This window comes from Vulpes lagopus, chromosome 9 (assembly GCF_018345385.1).
Source record: "Vulpes lagopus strain Blue_001 chromosome 9, ASM1834538v1, whole genome shotgun sequence".
Classification (NCBI taxonomy): domain Eukaryota; kingdom Metazoa; phylum Chordata; class Mammalia; order Carnivora; family Canidae; genus Vulpes; species Vulpes lagopus.
This window is the reverse complement of record NC_054832.1, coordinates 64,384,752-64,401,683: the sequence shown is the minus strand read 5'-3', so window position 1 is coordinate 64,401,683 and position 16,932 is coordinate 64,384,752. Positions and strand designations below refer to the sequence as shown.

Here is a 16,932-nt window from a genome sequence, read left to right as displayed (position 1 = left end):
CCCCAGGATAGCTGGTCCAAACTGTGATCTCACAATGGACTGAATGCAGAAGCAGATATGAAAAACTCAACTGTTTTCTATTAAGCCAAATATAAGAAATTAGCAAAAATGTAAAACAAAGTGACTCTTCTCTCAAATTTTGTCTTAGAAAACATAGTCTTCATAAAAATGTGTTAATTATACAAATATCTAATGCAGGTTTTTAATGAATTAATATATACTTGATTTAATTTCTAATATGGAAACTACCAATAGCTCCAACACACACACATCAACCAAAACTGGAAGAATCAATCAATTTTAAGAGTGTAATGGAGTCCTGAAACAAAAATGTTTGAAGTGCTGGTGTGATGCCCAGTGAGATGGTATTTTAAATATTTTTTACTAAAGAAATCTGCCTTTTGGGGCAGCCCGGGTGGCTCCGTGGTTTAGCGCTGGCTTTGGCCCAGGATGTAATCCTGGAGACCCAGGATCAAGTCCCACGTCGGGCTCCCTGCATGGAGCCTGCTTCTCCCTCTACCTATGTCTCTGCCTCTCTCTCTCTTTCTCTCTCTCTCTCTCTCTCATATGAATAAATAAATAAAAATCTTAAAAAAAAAATTTTGCCTTTTGGAAATTGCTAATTATTCCTTGGTTTCTGATAGTAGCCCCATGGAGTTGCCTCGAAGACTTCACTTTTTCACTTTTCCTAGACAAGTCACCAAAATGCCCTTCAATTATTAACGGACATTGTACTGGCATCAAGGTCCAACTCCCTCACCCCACTGAGAGACTAAGCTCAAAGGCTGCCCAAGATGGAGTGGGTGAATTTGCATAAGAAGCCCAGAGGCTGCAGGTAGGGACCAACAGGAAGGAAGTGAGAACCCCACCTCCTTTGCCTCCTCCTTCAAAGTTACCGTAATTGTCACCTGTGTTGGGAGGCAGGGAAACTCAACAATACTTCTCAGGGTCACCCTGAGGTCATGGATCAGGGGAAGGATTCTTACTAGGCCTTAACGACAGCTGACCCCACAGAAGTGTCTATTGATCCATGTACAGATGGAAAAGACCATTTCACTAAAGGAAGTTATTGAGAACCTGGGGCTGCTTGGGCATGGGGTGCCATGGGTAAGGGAAGAATTGCTTCCCCAGTAAGTTCTGGTCAGTGCAGCAATGGCAATGGCAGTAAGCTTTGTACGTGGCAACTTCAGTACCACCACACTTTCTGTAACATAGCCCTTGAAAGTGGACTGGATGCCCAGGTTGGGGCAGTGACACCAGTGGGTAGGAGCAGCGGCAGCAGGTTAGAACAAGTGCTCATGTAGTACTGAGCACTTTCCTCCCTGCAAGGCAATATTAACTAAGGTTGACCTCCCAGATTAAGTTCCTGGTGTTCACGAATTGATCGCTGGAGGGCCCCCTCCCAGCCTCACTTCATCCAGGACCTCTGGCTAAAAAGGCAGGTAGGAGTTCAGGGGTAGCAACTGGAAAACCGCTACGGGGTAACATTTTTTGCACTCTAAACTGATGGCACTAAACACAGTTTCAGTTTCATTCCTGTGGTATGCAGAATAATGACCTCCCAAAGATATCCATGTCCTAATCCCTAGAAACTGTGAATACAGTACCTTATATGGCAAAGGGACTTTGCAGATGTGATTAAAGTTAAGGACCTTAAACTCTGAAAATCATCCTGGATTATTCAGGCAGATCAAATCTAATCACATGAATCCTCAAAGCAGAGAATCTTTCCTGCTACGGTCAGAGACAGATGAGACAACAGGTGCAGATGGGACAATAGGCTATATGAGAAAGGCTCCGTAGGCCATTGCCTGCTTTGAAGACAGAGGAAGGGGGCCACTGGCCAAGGACACTGAAAAAGATAAGGAAATGGGAGCACCTGGGTGGCTCAGTTAAGCATCTGCCTTCAGCTCAGGTCATGATACCAGGGTCCTGGGATGGAGTCCTGCATCAGACTCCCTGCTCAGTGGGGAGTCTGCTTCTCCCTCTCCCTCTACCGCTCCCCCTGCTTGCGCTTTAATAAATAAATAAAATCTTTTTTTAAAAAGGACACATATTTGCCCCTAGGGCCTTCAGAATCAAATGTAGTTCTACCCTGAATTTAGTCCAAAGGAGGCCCAAGTTGGAACTTCTAACTTCCATAACTGTAGATAATAAATTTATGTCATTTAAGCTATTGAGTTTGTGAAAATTTAAACAGAGCACCAAAAACAATCACTAATCAGTGCCTTGCTCAAAGAGAATTCCTAAACTCATAAGACACTAGCTTGAGGATTGTGTGACAATAATAGCTGGAAGGGACCAGCTGAGCACAGAGTGAATGAACACCTCTGGAGAAGCTCAAATGGGGATCCCAAGCAGCAAGAGATTTGAAGAGTCCTGTGGTAGGTCACCTCCAGGTCCAGGAGCAAATGATCTTGATGACTATATGAAGGACTGGGAGTATATTATAAAAATCTTTTGCATACCATCTCAGGACTTAATTTTAAAAGTTACCTTAGGAATCATCTCTAGTCCCTTCATTTCCTCATGTGTGATTCTCCTCCATCAAATGGCACAAGTTCCTTTTGGGACATTGTGTGCATTTTGTTTGTAAGTGGAGGCCTTGCTATTGGCTTCCTGGAGGGCCCCAAGAAGGTATTCTCTCATATTTGTTGGGCAAGTGCTTGCTTAAAAGAGGTCAAGATAGCACAGAAGCATTGTTAAGAGCTGTCTTTGGAGTCAGATAAGCGGGCTTGAAAACTCACTTTCTACCATTTTCCAGCTGTTTGACTTTGTGCACTTTCTTCATTAACTTCCCTATGCCTCATTTCTCTCAGCTATAAAATGGGGATAATCGTAGTACTTCCTCTTGGAGTTCTCTGTGAAGATTTAATGAAATGATACATAGAAAGTACTTGACACATAAGTGTTATTATGATGTAGCCTGGGTGGGTCCTTCAAGGGACCCAAGGGTTACATTTACTTCATTACAAACCAGACAAATGATCCTTAAGGGAAGATTCATCCACTTGTGCATGCCTGTCCCATCAATGCAACTGACAAAAGTCACAGCTACCAGCCAAATTAAATTTGGCTCATGTCTGTTCTCAAGAGCAGGAAAGTTATCCTAAATAATTCAAATAATAATATTTAACCCTTTTGGGGATTGACTATGTACCAAGTGCTATTCTAAAGCACATACACACATTCATTCCGTCTTCAAAATAAACTTATACCATAGTACTATAACTACCCCCTTCTTACAGATAAGGGAATCAAGGAACAGAGAGGTTAAGTAATTTTCCCAAGATCACACAGTTGGGTGGCTCAGCGGTGCAGCCCCTGCCTTCGGCCCAGGGCATGGTCCTGGGGTCCAGGAATCGAGTCCCACATCGGGCTCCCTGCATGGAGCCTGCTTCTCCCTCTGCCTGTGTCTCTGCCTCTCTCTCTCTCTCTCTGTGTCTCTCATGAATAAATAAATAAAATCTTTCAGAAAAAAAAAAAGAAAGAAAGAAAGATCACACAGCTGAGAAATAGTGAGGCCTGGACAGTGTGCTCTGAGTTCCATGCCCTTAATCACTATATCATAATATAAGTCTTTGAATAAAAAAAAAAAAAAAAAGTCTTTGAATAAAGTCATAATAGAAATATAAACCAATAAATCAAAAAATACTGGCCCTTCCCCTCACCAAGAAATAGGCAAATACTGATTGGTTACTAACAACTTAACAGGAGCTAATCTTCTCAAAGGGCCAATGGTTTTAAATACCGGGGTTTGGGGCAGTCTTAACTGATCTTAACTACTTCCATTGTGTGTTGTGTAGCATTTAAAATTTTTGGCAAAATTACTATTATTTTAGGAAGAACATGAGAAGTTCTTTTTGGATGAGTTGTTCCCCTTGGTCCTTTTTAAAGAACAAGAATGCAACTGAGTAAATTTAAAGATCTAATTGGCTTTATCCAATGATTCATGAATCCGACAGCAACCTATCTAGCAAGTGGAGAGACGTTCCAAGGAGTTGTACAATGAACAGTTTTTATGGGAAGGAGGATGGTGCAAGGAAGTTACTAGTAAAAGAAAAGAAAGAGATTGTTTCAGGCAAGGTCACTTTCCTTAGATGGAACACCAGGAGGTCTTATAAGGTAGATGACCTCATATATAAGGTGGCAGATTACCTCACTGCAGCTGACCAGAAAATCCCTGAGCAATTGGTTAATATATTTCTAGGGGAGACTGCAACTGCAGTTAGGTTAAGTATTAAGCCCTGGTTTGGGGACCTTGCCTAGCATATGTGACTCCATTTTGAGCCCGTGGTTTTCTTTATAACACCCTATACAGCCAGGGCACTGAACAAAGAAGGAGGTTGTTTGGGACACCATGGAAAGGAAGTATTAATCCAGACTATACCTAGGACTTGACAATATCCATTTATCCCTTTCTTTTCAATTTATCCCTACGCATTCTGCTAATACTTCTTGCTAGGTAACGTTATTTTGCTTTTCAGTGGCTGCCCCAGTGACCCCAGCTAAACTGTTGGTTGATCTCAACCCTAAACCATTATATTCTACCTTGTAACTTTCCCTAGATCTCAAAGGGGCTATTTAAACACTAATTACTTCTCATAGTCCCCTGTGAAGTCCCCTCTGAGACCAGAGAAGTTATTTAGAATATAAAGGAAAGAAAAAGTCCTGGGAATGAGGAAATTTGTGCCTCCTCCTCCCCACCTGGGACTGTAGTTGCTGATCCAATGAACATTTGTTTGACTCTGCCTGGGATTTCGCTTCTTATCCTTCTTGTGTTTCCTTGAGCCCATCTGCTTTCAGGGTATTTGGGTTAAAGCTATAAAATTAAAGTTCCTTATACTTTATACTTTCTTCCTTCTTCCCCACTCCCCATTCCACCATCTCAACTGACTCAATTCCCCAAAACACTCTTAAAAAACCTTACAAAGTGTTCTCACATAGCAAAACTTGCTGCTAAAGCTTCTTCCCCAGTTGAGGCAAGCATATCAGAGTCAGTAATATAATTGAAAAGTGATTGATCTTTTGCATCTAAGCCAACCACCTGTTGCCTTAGATGTTGCCATCATGAATAATATAATTAGCAGGTGTTAAGAAAATGTGAGATTTTTTAGATGTACATACTCATGGTTTTAAAGATAAAATAATGTGATATCTATAATTTATGTTTAGGTCTATTTAGCATTTGTCTTCTTTGCTAGATTATAAATTTTATGAGGAAGGAGGATGTGCCTGTTTTATTCTCTACTATAACCCTGACCCACAATAGATCTCCAATAAATATTTCTTGACTGATTAAATGAGAAAATTAATATGAAAGAATCACACAGAAGGCAGCATTAAGAGCAGTCTGATCATTCAGAGGCAGTAATCAGCAGGCCCCTCTGTGAATGTTGCTTTTGGGTGATGGGCTGTCACCAAAAGAAACACCCTGCTTCAAAAAATTTGGATAGTACTAATGTTATAAAATTAACAATTTAAACAGATATTTTAAATACATTTACAAAACGAATTCCATAAAAAGTTTTTCTCATTTTCCATGAATTTTTTTAAAAGATTTATTCATTTATTCATGAGACACACAGAGAGAGAGAGAGAGAAAGAGAGGCAGAGACATAGGCAGAGGGAGAAGCAGGCTCCCCACAGGGAGCCGAATGCAGGACTTGATCCTGGATCAGGGATCACACCCTGAGCTGAGCAGAAGGCAGATGCCCAACTGCTGAGTCACCCAGGCGTCCCACTTTCCATGGATTTTAGTGAAGAAATTCTAGTACACGTACTACAATAAGAAGCAGAAACCCTTTCTCATCTACAAAACCACAGATACATTTTCCAATCCACTTTTGCCAGAGCCTCCCAAAGGAGACTCAAAAATTGCCAAACTCAAATATTGCTAGAACTCAATTCCAAAACTCAGAGGAAGGCAAGTTTTTAATCACCTCTGGGATGTTCACTTTCAATAATATTTTTTAGGGCTAAGAAAGAATAAGCCCAAATATAGCTCTAAAATGTTGAGCTATCTACTTTTATAACTCTGTTGGTGATAGAATTGTTGTTGCTTTGTCTAATCCTGCTGCAGTTTGACCCTTCTCTGTGGGAACTTGGTGATTAATAATGCCCTTAATTGCTTTTCCTCCTGCCCTCACAGCTGGTAGAAGTGATGTATATCACAAAGAAACACTGAACCAAGTTTTAAGGACGGAAAGAAAGTGAGGATGTAGTGCTGCTGGGTTCTGCCTCCTTCCTGAACTGTGGGAGGCCAGGGAGCCTCTTCCTCATTAAGGAGAAAGCCTCAGTTCAGGCACGTGGCATCAGTCTTGCTCCCCATCACAATTGCTGCTCCAGGTCATGACTGAAAGGGAAGCATTCCTAAGTCCCCAGGCTTTAGTTAAGAGTCTTCCCCATCTGGCCCACAGGTCTATGGGGTGCCAGTTAAGGAACCAATGAACTATGTTTCCGTCCTCAGGTCCTTTGCTGACACTTAGTTGATGCAAGAGTTCAGGGACTCAAAGTGTCAGAACCATGGCTTTTCCTGTGCTATGAATCAAGCACAGGGGTTCAACAGGAGCTAAGATCATAGGGACAGTATCTGAACTCAGTGCAAATGATGGAATCTAATCAAGTAAGGAAGCGCTGCAGAGGGGAAAGTGTAATAATGGGCACTGAATGTGACTTTGATCTAGGAAGTGAGATCTATGTTATTTGAGATAACTCAGTAACTTTCCAAAAAGACAGACTGATTTTATACAATTAGGTTCCCTCAACTACTGAAATCCCTTTCTGATAACTTTATTCTTTTGCTTTTAATACAGACTTTTTAGGAGAACTGGTATGGATGGGGAGGGCAGAGAGGGACTACACATTGTCAAGCAGCAGATTGCCTTGAACTTAAAAAGGGCCAGGATCTAAAATCTCAAAGAGCTTTTGCACCTATAAGATGAATAGAAACGTAAATGTAAAATGTATTGAAGGGAATCAGAATATGTCATCTCAAAATATGCCACTTGGGCATAAGGATTATCTTGAGCTGAATGTAACTGAGAAGCAGCAGAACCTGGAGGAGCTCTCTGCCTTTCTAAGAGCAGGGCAAACATTTCCCTTTCATTAAAGAAATTTCCATTTGTAAAGGTATTCCACCCCCACACACCCATATCAAGAAGAGAACACAAGATATAATTAACATGTAACCATCTTTTTCTTGTCTACCCATGTATTTAACAGACTGCCTTATTCCCCTGCTTAAAATACTCCAGTGGCTTCTCATTCTACTTAGGATAAATCCAAATTCTAAATAATCCAGCCCCTACCAAAATCTCCAAACTTACAGCCTACCACAACCCCGCTCACTTACTGTGTTCTGGCAAAAGCACACTTCCTTCTGTTCCTTGAACACCCCAGACTACAGAGTTGTCAGATTTAGCAAATAAAAATACAGGATGCCTGATAAAATTTGAATTTCAGATAAAAATGAATTATTTATTGTATAAGTATGACCCATACAATATTTGGGACAGTATATACTCATTGTTTATCAAATTTAAATTCAAATTCAAACTTAACTAGGCAGCCTATATTTTACCTGGTGTATCCTTGTTCTAGGCCTTTGTATTTGCTGCTGTTCCCTTTTCTGAAGCCCTTTACTCTCAGATCACTGTCATATGACTGACCTTTCTTTGTCATTCAAATCACAGAGCAGAGGCAACTGAGTGGCTCAGTCAGTTGAGCGTGTCTGCCTTCTTTGGCTCAGGTCATGATCCCAGGGTCCAGGGATTGAGTCCTGCATCAGGCTCCCTGCTCTGCAGGAAGCCTGCTTCCTCCCCCTCTCTCTGTTGCTCCCCTTGCTTGTGCTCCTGCATTCTAATCAATAAATAAAATAAAAAAATAAAATAATGAAATGAAATAAAATATATATTTTTTTAATGACAGAGCAAATATCACCTCCTCAGAAAATCATTCTCTGATCACATCTACATGACTCCCAACACACATATCTCTCCCTAACCCACTCTCTAACTCATCATCTTATTTTTCCCTTCTTGACACATAAGCCCTTTTAAGGCTGGCACCTTGTCCATCTTGTTCACTCTTACATCCCATTACTTACAGTGTCTGGCATATAGTAGATGTTCAATAAAATACTTGCTAAATGAATTAATGAATGAATGTCCTCCCAATATACTAGCCTGGATAACACCTGTACATTTGAAAAGACTGCAGGTATTAGGAAGTGAAAGTACTTTTACTTCAGAAAATGGAAGGAAGCATTATTAGAAGTAGCCATATAAACTAAACACACATTACCTCAACTATAACCCTAACCAAATTATTTTGCTATTAACTTTACCACCAGAAATTAAGAAAAAAAGAAATAATTCTAATTCTTGGAAATGAATCATTCAAACACCCTCTCTTTTTAAAGAAAAGAAAAGATAGCAAAGCAAGCTTTGAATTAAAAAAAAAAAAAAACAAGAAAAACTGTCAGTAATTAGATATTTAATACTGTTTTTTCTAAGTAGCATATTAACTGTAGTTCAACTGTTTAACACAATAAATCCCTGCTTTGTGTAGGCTTCATGGAACAACTCTCTTGAATTAATATACCCTTATTTCCATGTTTAATAATAGGATTTGTACAATATTTTAAATCTTATAAAGTATTTTAAAATGTAGAACCCCCCCAAAAAAAAAATAAAATTAAAATAAAATAAAATAAAATAAATAAAATAAAATAAAATAAAATTTAGAACCCTATTTGACCATTCTGCATACTCTAACCTGGACCACAATTTTTCGATATTCAGTTATTATAGAGGATACAAATTTAGTTTTACCATTGCTTTTATGATATTGTTTTAAAAACCTCTAGGTACGGGATCCCTGGGTGGCGCAGCGGTTTGGCGCCTGCCTTTGGCCCAGGGCACGATCCTGGAGACCCGGGATCGAATCCCACGTCGGGCTCCCGGTGCATGGAGCCTGCTTCTCCCTCTGCCTATGTCTCTTCCTCTCTCTCTCTCTCTGATGACTATCATAAATAAATAAAAATTAAAAAAAAAAAAAAAAACCTCTAGGTACAATACTGTTCCTTTTAGGAAACATTATCTGGTTTATAACAATCTGTCTACAGTGCCATTTTCAAGAATGCTTTACTGTAAAAAACAACTGCCTTCATATGGTTAGCTTTTTAAGTTCTAAAGACCTGTTGATTTTAATTTATCTGGTCAAAGTAGTAATTAATGCACATTAGTGTGAGTTTCCTGATTCCTACTTTTTGCATTCATTGCAATAAGAGAACTAATTATTAATTCTTCAGGAAATTGTCAGTGAAAGAGTATCTCATAACACATCTTTCGATTCCTTAAAAGCATGGTTACCATGTTCTCATACTTTAAACCCACATTTCTTGGTCCCATGCTTTGAAGTTGAATATCCTTTAATTCTTCTTTGAAGCAATTATAGCAGAGTCTAAAGTTGAGTTGCTTTCCTGGGGTTCTCCCCTTGACGGCTGAGAGAGTGATTAATATCCTTTTTGGCCTTGGGATGATTTTATCCAGGGATGTAGCAGTAGTTCCATTTGCTTCTTCATCCTTAATCTTCAGTCTTCTCTCACTGATATGCTGAACTTCTTCAGTACAGTCTGTCAGTAGTGAGCCATGGAGCCGCTGAATTAATTGCCACTGCTCCAAGCATACCAGGCAGTCTAGCAGTAGACAGAATCATGTGACTCCAAAATGGATAATTCAGACATCAGCCCAAAGTAAAAATGACTGGGAAAGGTTATGATCTCAATTTATTCTTACTCTTTTTTGATCTCCCTATAACACACTTAATACATTTTTGTTCTCTTTGTGCCAAGTAACACAACTACACAGCCCAGAGTGCCAATTATTCCAGTTTACATGAGCTAAGGGATTGAAAGTTTCTTCCTAAAATCTTTAGACAATCATACAGATGGCATTTCAGTTATAAGCTTATCCATTCACTATTCTATATCTTCCAATTTTTACCTACATAAAGTAAAACAAACCTTGCCTTCTTTTTTTCACCTATCCCCCTCCGTAAAACCCAGGAGATATCAGTCCTGCCCCCAGTTGGGGTGGCAAAGGAATTCCTGGCAGTTATCCAGCTGATTCACTTGCTTCAGGAGACCTGAAGACTCATAGATTCACTCATCCGCTCATTCAATATATATTTATTAAATGCCTATGAGGCATTGTGCTAAGTACTGTGAGGAAATAAAGATGATTCAGATCTATCCACCGAATTTAAGCTTTTGAGAAACAGAAGTCTTTCTCAAAAACAGAACTATTTTTTACTCTTTTTCCTATGCCAATTCACTATGTTAGATACGCTGATGAAATGATAACCTAATCATTGGTCAAAGTCAGACACAGATATATCCTCAAACTGTTTAAGATAATTACATCAGGATTTCCTTGAACCCTAGGTTATAAATTATAAGCAGTTATGTTTTCATGATGAAACCCCTTCTAATATAAGTCTATAACCATAAAAGTAATGAAACATATTAAGAATCATACAGATTACAATTGTTATATTGTTGATCTTGATAATTTAAAGTTATCAATAGAGGAGTGTCTTCCTCTTACACTTTGGTTAAAAAGCTGGGTATGGCAAAAAGGAAATTGCAGTCAGAGTTTATGCTTTTCATCTTTGTATTCCCAATGACTGATACAGTGTCTGGCATGTGCTAGGTGCTCAATGATATTCACTGGACAAATGAATGAGTGAAAATTACATCTCTCATCCTGCCTTGAGTCTCAAATTCCATCACAAACTGCATGTTCCATTAATATCTTAAACTCAACAGGTTACAAACTCATTTTCTTCCCCCTCAAAAAATATCTTTTTTAGGATTTTCTATTTCTATTATTTTATGATTTCTCTTTTTATTATTTCTATTTCTACTATTATTTATATTACTACTAATAATAATAGAAATAGAAAATCACCCAAGTTCAAATCTACACCAGTTCCTCATCTTTCAATTATTACCAATTCCTGACAAGAGTTTCTTGAGGATATTTCTCACATCTGTCCTTTTTTCATTCATCTCCACTGTTGACCATGGACCAATTTATCTTCCTATGACTCTAATCAGTTTGCTCCCTGGAAGGTATGGGTATGTCTCCTTTGTCAGATGAACTATCTAAACACTTTAACTTGGCATTCAAAATCCCACACGATCAGATCCAGAATTACCTTTCTAGCTCTAACTTGAGTAGGTCCATTACATATACCTTATGTTCCAGTTCAACAGGAGTACAACTCCTCATTCTGTTCAGACATTATTCCTTTTCTTTCTTTTTTGTTTCAAGTTTTTATTTAAATTATAGTTTACTAACATATATTTATTTCAGGAGAATTTAGTGATTCATCACTTATATATAACACTCATTGCTCATCACCACAAGGGTCTTCCTTAATACCCATCACCCATTTAGCTCATACCGCACCCACCTCCCCTTCGGCAACCCTCAGTTTGTTCTCTACAGTTAAGTCTCTTATGGTTTGCCTCCCTCTTTTTTTCTCCCTTCCCCTATGTTTATCTGTGTTTTTTTCCTTAAATTCCACATATGAATGAAATTCATACAGTATCTGTCTTTCTCTGACATATTTTGCTTAGCATAATACAGTCTAGCTCCATCCGTGTCATTGTAAATAGCAAGACATCACTCTTTTTGATAGTTGAGTAACATGCCTATGTGTGTGTGTGTGTGTGTGTGTGCGCACACACAGCTCATCTCTATTCATTAGTTAGTTGATGAACATTTGGGCTCTTTCCATAGTCTGGCTATTGCTGATAATGCTGCTATAAACATCAAGGTGTGTGGACGCCTTCAAATATGTATTTTTGTATCCTTTGGTTAAATATCTAGTAGTGTAATTACTGGATCATAGGGTGGTTCTATTTTCAACTTTTTGAATAATCTCCAAACTGTTCTCCAGAGTGGCTGCATCAACCTGCACTTCCACCAACAGTGCAAGAGGGCCTCCCCTTTCTCCACACCCTCACCAACACCTGTTATTTCTGTGTCATTAACTTTAACCATCTGACAGGTGTGAGGTGGTATCTCACCCTGGTTTTGATATGTATTTCCTTGATAATGAGTCATGTTGAGCATCTTTTCATGTGTCTGTTAGTCATCTGGATGTTTTCTTTGGAAATGTGTCTATTCATCTCTTCTGCCCCCTTCTTAACTGGATTATTTGGTTTTTGGGGGGTGTTGAGTTTGGTAAGTTCTTTATAGATTCTAGATACTAACCCCTTATCAGATACGTCATTCATAAATATCTTCTCCCAGTTATAGGCTGCCTTTTAGTTTTATTGATTATTTCTTTTACTGTGTGGAAGCCTTTTGTCTTGATGAAATCCCAACAGTTCATTTTTGTTTTTGTATCCCTTGCCTCCAAAGAAGTGTCTAATAAGAAGTTGCAACAGTCAAGGTCAAGGGAGGTTTCTGCTTGTGTTCTCTAGGATTCTGACAGTTTCCAGTCTCACATTTAAGTCTTTCATCTGCTTTGAATTTATTTTTGTATATGAAGTAAGAAAGTGGTCCAGTTTCATGGTTCTGCATGTCACTATCTGGTTTTCACAACACCATTTGTTGAAGAGACTGTCTTTTTCCATTGGATAGTCTTTCTTCCTTGGCTGAAGATTAGTTGACCATATAGTTATGGGCCCATTTCTGGGTTCTCTATTCTTCTCCATTGATCTATGTGTTTATACTATTTGGAGCTGCCTCAAAAAGTTAAAAATAAAACTACCATACAATCCAGCAACTGCAGTCCTAGGTATTTACCCAAGGCTACAAAATACTTATTTGAAGAGGCACATGCACCCTGATGTTTATAACAGCACTATCAATAATAGCCAAACTATTGTGAGAGCCCAAATGTCCATCAACTGATGACTGAATAAAGATGTGGTATGTATACATACCATATATATATGTATACCTATATATCACATATATATCACATGTATATCACATATATACATATATATACACATACACACATACATGATGAATATTAGTCATCAAAAAGAATGAAATCTTGCCATTTGGAACAATGTGGATAGAGCTAGAGTGTTTTATCCCAAGCAAAATAAGTTAGTCAGAGAAAGACAAATACCATATGATTTCACTCATATGTGGAATTTAAGAAACAAAACAAATGAATGTCAGAGGGAAAAAACAGAGGTAAACCAAGAAACAGACTCTTAACTATAGAGAACAAACTGATGGCTATGGGAGGGGAAGTGGATGGTGGGGTGGGATGAATTAAACAGGTGATGGGTATTAAAGAGGGCACTTGTTGTAATGAGCACTGGATGTTGTATATAAGTGATGAATCACTAAATTCCATACCTGCATCTAATATTACATTGTATTCTAATTAATTGGAATTTAAATTAAGACTTAAAAATTAAATTAAATCAAATTAAGTTGTCTAATATCCACTGCCTATTCAAGCCTCTTCCTGTACCCCTTTTTCATCCTTCACCCAAGGATGAAGTCAAATTTTTAAAAAGCTTAAAGCTGAAACACAGAGTAGGAGAGAACCTAACTACAAGTGCTTTCTTCACAAAATATTTTAGCTGAAAATGACTAACAATCACTCATACATAATCCAGTCACCACTTATTGAAGGATTACTGTGTACTATGCCAGGTACATTATTTATCTCTTATCCTACTCTATGAGGAAGATATTTTATTACTCCCAATATATAGACAGTAGCTAATAATTTTATTTTTTAAGTAGGCTCCATGTTCAGAGTGGAGCCCAACACAGGGCTTCAACTCATGACCCTGACTCAAGTCAGATGCTTGGCTGACAGAGCCACCTAAGAGCCCTGATAGTAGCTAATGATATTTTTAAAGAAGTTCACATTTTTGCAGTGCTTACTATGTTTCAGGCACTATTCCATATTCATTTACTCAACAAAATATTTTAGTATCTGTTATTTACGAGGCACTATGTGCTAGGCAACTGAGCAGTAAGCAGACATGACAAAATCTCTGGCTTCATAGAGCTTACTTTGGAAAAGGCAGACTCTTGTGAAGATAAACAAGGAAAATGTAAAGTAAGTAAAATCATGAAAGGTACCTAAATGAAAAAATAAAGCAGGCAAGTGGGATATGAAGTTCTCATTAATCCTCCAGCAAATATATACAGTAGAGACTTTTACTATCTTTTTACAAGCTAAAAAAAAAAGAGAGAGAGAGAGAAAAAGAAAAAAAAAAAGAATTGAAAGGATTTCAACATTGGTGGCTGTACTAATGGCAATGGCTATGGTGATGGCCTGGCCCAGGGTGGGCAGAGGTGGAGGTGGAGGCATTTGTTCTCCCTAGGAGACATCAGAAGCTTGGTGGGGACTGAGCTTGGGAGGCCAGCCAGAGTACATACCTTTCAGCTTCTGGCATGGCAGTGGCATTCAGGTTCTAAACAGCTTCTAAGAAGTTGGGTGCAGATCTTCATGAAATTTTCAGTTACCTTGATGATGTCCCATTTAAGATGGGAGACAAATTCAAGACAATAGGTAAAGTTAATCTATCTATTGGCTTCTCTTTACCTGATTGTTTACAGGTTGTCAGAAAAATACAGTCTGACTTCTCCTTGTAAAAGTAAACTATTAAGTGAACTGAAGATATTAAGAAAATACAAGAATCTAAGAAACCCAGTGGGAATCAGAGCACAAAGCTAAGGAAGTAGGAGCTAAAGTGAAGGCTAAGAGTAGCCCAGAGAGTGACAGCAAAATTAGCCTCTCTAAGACTCACAGTATAGCCACCTCCTATTAACCCCATCCTTGCAGCTTACAGCACAACAGCATCCTCATCCCAACTTGGGTCAGCAGCAATGACAGAAAGTTCTCAGCCCACCCCACACAAAGGCAGATTTCAATCCTGCTGACTTTGAATGTGAAGAAAGCCCATTTTATAACCTGGAGTTAAAAACTATTGTTGAGAAGGAAGAGCTGAGAAACATTCTAGTAGGAACCATTAGACCCATTATTGGACAGTAACTTGCCCAGAGGAGGCTCTGTGTTACAGGATGAGATCCTGAAGCAGGCGAATCTAGATATCAAGCCTCTTTACAAAACCACTGGCTTTATAACCTTATCACAGTTGGGCAACTATGAAAAGATGTCAATGTCTTCCAAAGTGTTCCTCCTCAACCCATTCCTGTAGTAAGCAATATCAAATCTTAGTCCTTCCCCAAACTTGACTCTAATGATAGCAATCAGAAGACAGCCAAGCTGACAAGCACCTTACAGAGCACATCCTGCTCCCACAATGACATCTTCTGAAATTCCCTAAAGCCTTCTACTGAAAACAGTGCCAGGGAGCTTAATAGGCATAATATTCTTGGGCTTGAACTCAGACAGTGGCATAGAAGTGCCAACCCTAACCTCCTCAGATGCCTTCCCTCTCTATCTTGTCTGAGTACACAGAAGAATCATCATCTGCAAATATGGGTCCCAGAGTCCCTCCTAATTTCTCAATGTCACAAGTACCCAACACTCCCAATTGTCCCCAGGCCTATTCTGAACTGCAGACACTGTCCCCCAATAAGTGGAAGTGTCCGGAGAAAGTGGTCAACATGAGCTATTCATTTGAGTGTGTCCTGAGAGCCATGAAGAAGAAAGGAGAGAATATTGGATAGATTCTCAACTATCTCTGCACATGGACAGCTATGTGAGAAGGGCACTGACCCTCTTATAGTGGAAGAGGCTCTGGAAATGCACCAGTGTTCAGAAGAAAATATGATAGAATCTCTTCAGTTGAGCAAATTTAAGGAAACAGGCTTTGAACTGAAACCCATTAAGGAAGGCAATGACCAGGACAATGCTTTGGAGGATCTCAAGGCCCCAGCAGGAGCCAGTTGAGACTAAGCCCTGCCTAGGCCTTGCCATGGAACCTCTACCAAAGGAGGCCCCAAGGAGTACATGTCTGGGGAAAGGGAAGGGGCACACTTACCAATTTTCTTTTGGGGATAAAAGGTCAGGTATGGAAACTGTACTTGCTAACAGCTGAGCTGGAGGAAAAGTAGGAAAGATTTGGGCATGTGAAAACCTCCAGAACTACCCTTGCTCCTTCCATATTAACTGTATTTGTATTTTGAGAAGTGTCCCTCCCACTTCGGCCCTCCAGAGAGATTTCTCTAGTCCTTCTGGGGTATGCAGATGTCGAACAGAAACCTGGCCCAGGTTTCTTCAGGCCAAAGAAGTCAGGGAAAAGGAGTGGGAGGACCAGACTTAGTGCTGCTTTAGGGCTAGCTGCTTTCCTCCCCTGCACTTGTAGACTGAACTCTAATCTAAGTTGAATACAACTGATAGGTTCTTCCAGGTTTGTCCTTTTCTCCTTTTAACAAAGTCTCTTAGTGTTATACTAGTTCTTCAATGTCTCTGAGGAGCAAATAATGCTCTTTTCCCCATAGGATGCTGAGTTTGCTACTCTGCCAGTTACCATCTTTCCTGCCCCAGTTGGTTTCTTTTGGCTTGGTTTGGACCACATCCCTCTGCTACCCAGGGTTCTAGAGCCCTATGACCTAGGAAACAGTCATCAGCTTAGGAAATCATTGGCCACTTCCCGCACATCGCATGAAGGAGAAACAGGCAATGATTTTAGTAGTCCAGCACTAACTCTACCTCAATTTTCCTTGGAGAATAGCCTCTTCCTCCAGCCCCCTGCTCTAGGATGACACAATGAATAACATCTAGTCACAGAAATCAGTCTCTTTTTTTGTTGTTTTGTATTATGCTGTACATCACTAAAGATCTAAATACACAGGAAAAAAATTGAGAGAGAGAATGAAAAAACTTGCACAAGTTTTATGGAGCTAAAGTTGATAAACAGTAGATAACCAAGAGGGCCTATAGAGGCTTTAGAGCCCTCATGCCATG

General features: G+C 39.3%; 1 protein-coding gene and 1 pseudogene across 15 annotated transcripts in view; one reads left to right on the top strand and one right to left on the bottom strand.

Moving 5' to 3' along the window:
• The window catches only part of LOC121498621, a 136,575-nt pseudogene extending 120,660 nt beyond the window's left edge, over positions 1-15,915 (top strand).
• The window catches only part of CRH (corticotropin releasing hormone), a 178,547-nt gene that overhangs the window by 123,940 nt on the left and 37,675 nt on the right, over positions 1-16,932 (bottom strand). The window lies entirely within an intron of this gene.